At 40.6% G+C, this 4,164-nt stretch overlaps 1 pseudogene; it reads right to left on the reverse strand.

Annotated features, from left to right (window-relative positions):
• Positions 1 to 1,804: 1,804 nt before the first annotated feature.
• Positions 1,805 to 2,569, reverse strand: LOC104987113 (annotated as a pseudogene).
• Between the last annotated feature and the right edge of the window lie 1,595 nt (positions 2,570 to 4,164).

Genomic DNA, 4,164 nt, shown 5'->3' on the forward strand with positions numbered 1-4,164 from the left:
GGCGCATGCAACAGACAGTCGCGTGCAATGAGAGATCCAGCCTGGTTCCCCAACCTTTCATCACCAGAAACCATTTCCCTTGTTTGACGCCACATCCGCAGCCTATTTGCATGAGAGAACTGACTCTCCGAATGTATGATGTGTTGAGCTGGAGCAAGACACAAATTCTGCTCCGATTTTCCTCAGACGGCCACTCCAACTACGACACGAAGGTCATTGCTGTTAGGTTGCGGTGATACTATTGTTATTATTATTATTATTTTTTTTTTTTACTTCCTAAGGCACGATGAAATATGGCTCTTCAAGTTTGAACCCGAGTGCAGTGGCATTTTATCTAACTTCCTCTGAACTTGTGATCTTGCAGCTGTTGGGTAAACCCACTGTAGCCTGTAGCACAATAATCGCAGTGTATCCTGAAGGCTTGTGCTCAGTTTTCATTCTTCCTGTGTGAAACCTAACAAGGACCTTATCCACCAAGTGAATTCTAGTGTGCTACCCTGGGAAAAGTTCTCCCCAGCAGCCCCGTAGCTGGCAGGGGAAACACGCACTTGGAGATATCAATTGAGAGTCTGCATCCCAACTTTGCTAGTGACCCCATAAGCAACCCCAGCAAATCACTGAAATTACTTTCATCCAGCTTTCCTTTTGTGAAATGAAAGCAAAGTTATTTATTATTTCTGTCACAAGTTGGGGACAAGGGAGGTGCATTCATTTTACCAAATGAGCTAGCAATACCAAGTTCACTGTGGTGGGGGAAGGCTTTATTATGGTATATTTATTGTGTTACATCAGGAAATAATCTCCTTCAGCAAGGTTGCAGATGGATAGGGAAATGGAATGTTGGAGAAATATAGCCTTTCTTTAAAGCAAATGATTCCCTGGGCCTAAACTGCCAACAGCATCTAGTGGCCATCCATTAGAAAAATTCTGGAGATCAAAGTTGGATATACAGAAACCTAGAAAAGAGATCAAAAGCCTAACAAGTCAATAATTTTACATTGTGAAAATCCAAACCTCCCTTTGTAACCACTACTCCACCCTTATGTTTCTCTTTTTAATACACAAAAATGTTTACAAATTGGTGTCACAGTCTAATAAGTAATCACAAGGTGAATACATCATCGAATAATAGCCAAGTCAAAAATAGAAATGATCCACACCCTTATTTTTTTTAAAGTTCTTTTGAGAAAACTTTATTAACATGAATAACAATAAATCACTCCAGACTTTCCACAGTCTTTATGAAGTTTTTGTTTTAAAGATGAAATTTATTTCAAAAGCTCTTATATAAATCAATCATGAATAAACTTTTATAATGAACGTCTCAAATCTTTTTACTATCTAGCTTTCTGGCTCAGCTGTTAAAGAATACGCCTGCGATGCGGGAGACCTGGGTTCGATCCCTGGGTTGGGAAGACCCCTGGAGAAGGGAAAGGCTACCCACTCTAGTATTTCTGGCCTGGAGAATCCCATGGGACTGTATAGTCCATGGGGTCACAAAGGGTCAGACATGACTGAGCGACTTTGACTTTCTTCTTGGGATAGCATTGTTACGATAGTAGTACATTTCCTTTTTTATTCAAATGAACTTTTCAAGATTAATGATTATTAGCAAATCTTGATGCAAGGTAAACATGATACTATAAAATTACCATTCCCTATCAACTGTCTAAAGTAAAAAAGTATTTGGTACTAAGTGTTCTTATGTTCAAATTCTAAAAGTAATTTTTAGTCCCAAGGGAACTTGGTACTCCAAGACTTAAAAAAAAAAATTTAATGATATTTACATAATATATGTATATTTTTAGTCACTAAGTTCCTCCTCATCATGGAAGTACGTGCTTTTCTTTATCCTTGGGTGTCTTGAATCATCTGATGTTGAAGGACCTCCTGAACTGGGTTTCCATTTTTTTTTGTTCTTCTTCAATTTTGGCTTGTTGGAAAGCTATGGCCTGACTGAGGCTGTCAAGAGCAGGATCTTTCCCTTCATCTTCACTTTCTTCTACTTCTTCAATTTCTTCTTCTGGCTCACGAATTTTCTTTTTTTTCCTTTTCTCTTTCTTCTCTGGAGGCTCACGTTCTCCAAGCATATTTTTAGGACAGGCATAACTTAAGTGTCCACTTTCCCCACATTCTTAAACACTTAGATTTATCAAAGCAGTTTCGTCTTCGGATGAACTCAGCTTCTCTTCCATTGTCAATAGCAATGCTTGCTTTTATCACTCTACCAAATAACTGTTTGTTGTTTATTGCCCTGGTACAGTTTTGTGCAGAGTCTTTATCCAAAAATAAAATAAATGCAACCCCTTTACTCCTCCTGGTATCTTTATCTTTCATTATAGTAACCTTTACAACTTTGCCATACTTGGAAAACATCCGATATAAGTCATTGTTGGTCAGGCAAAAGGGCAGATTGGATACACACACTGTGCTTTTACTTGGGGGCCAATCCACCACTTATTTCTTCAAGTGGGGCGGGCCCGGAGTGGAGGGCCAGAAGAGCGCTAGCCCTCAGCTCACTCGGGGCTCAACCCCAACCGTTCATCGCTCCTTGCAGCTGCCTCGGCATCACGGGTCCCAGGAAGTGTCAGGCGCAGGAGACGAGAATGTCGCTACCTTGCCTCTTCCCGGCTTTCCTTCCAACAACACCCTTAAAAGGCCCTTTTGTACCATCTCATAATCACTACTATACCTTTTGTTGTTGTTTTAAAGCCACTAAGTCATGTCTGCTGCTGCTGCTAAGTCGCTTCAGTCGTGTCCGACTCTTAGCAACCGTATGGACTGCAGCCTACCAGGCTCCTCCATCCATGGGATTTTCCAGGCAAGAGTACTGGAGTGGGTTGCCATTGCCTTCTCCGAAGTCATAGCTGACTCTTTGCATGCAACTCCATGGACTGCAGCAGACCAGGCTCGTCTGTCCTACATTATCTCCCTGAGTTTGTTCAGATTCACATCCATTTGGTTGATGATACTATCTAACCATCTCATCCTCTGCCACCCCTTTATCATTTTGCCCTCAATCTTTCCCCGCATCAGAGTCTTTTCCAATGAGTCAGTTCTTCACATCTGGTGGTAAAAGTATTGGAGCTTCAGCTTCAGCATAAGTCCTTCCCGTGAATATTTGGGATTGATTTCCTTTAGGATTGACTGGTTTGATCTTCTTGCAGTCCAAGGGACTCTCAAGAATCTTCTCCAGCATCATAATTCAAAGCATCAGTTCTTCAGCACTCAGCCTTTTTTATGGTCCAACTCTTACATCCATAAATGACTGCTGGGAAAACCACAGCTTTAACTAGACAGACCTTTGTCAGCAAAGTGATAACTCTGCTTTTTAATATGCTGTCTAGGTTTGTCATAGCTTTCCTTCCAAAGAACAACTGTCTTTTAATTTCATGGCTGCAGTCACCATCCACAGTAATTTAGGAACCCAAAAAAATAAACCCACCACTGCTCCTACTTTTCCTCATCTATCTACCATGAAATGATGAGACCACATGCTATGATTTCGGTTTCTTGAATGTTGAGTTTTATGCCAGTATTTTCCACTCTCCTCTTTCACAATCTTCAAGAGGCTCTTTAGTTTCTCTTCACTGTCTGCCAATAGAATGGTATCATCTGCATTTCTGAGGTTGTTGGTATTTCTCCCAGCAAACTTGATTACAGCTTGTGATTCATTCAATCTGGTATTTCACATGATGTACTCTGCATATTAGTTTAATAAGCAGGGTAACATTATGCAGCTTTGTAATACTTTCCCAATTTTGAGCCCGTCCATTGCTCCATGTACAGTTCTAACTGTTGCTTCTTAACCTGCATAAAGGCTTCTCAGGAGGCAGGTAAGGTGGTCTGTTATTCCCATCCCTTTAAGAATTTTCGAGTTTGTTGTGATCCACAAAGTCTTTAGCATAGTTAATGAAGCTGAAGTAGATGTTTTTCTGGAATTATCTTGCCTTTTACAGTCCAAGGAATGTTGGCAATTTGATCTCTGGTTCCTCTGCCTTTTCTAAATCCAGCTTGTACATCTAGAATTTCTTGGATCACATACTGCTGAAGACTAGCATGAAGGATTTTGAGTAAAACCTTACTAGCATGTGAAGTGAACACAATTTTATGGTAGTTTGAACACGCTTTGGCATTGCCCTTTTTGGGGATTGGAATGAAAAC

This window comes from Bison bison, unplaced genomic scaffold, assembly GCF_000754665.1.
Source record: "Bison bison bison isolate TAMUID 2011002044 unplaced genomic scaffold, Bison_UMD1.0 scf7180017864084, whole genome shotgun sequence".
In the NCBI taxonomy this organism is placed as follows: Eukaryota; Metazoa; Chordata; class Mammalia; order Artiodactyla; family Bovidae; genus Bison; species Bison bison.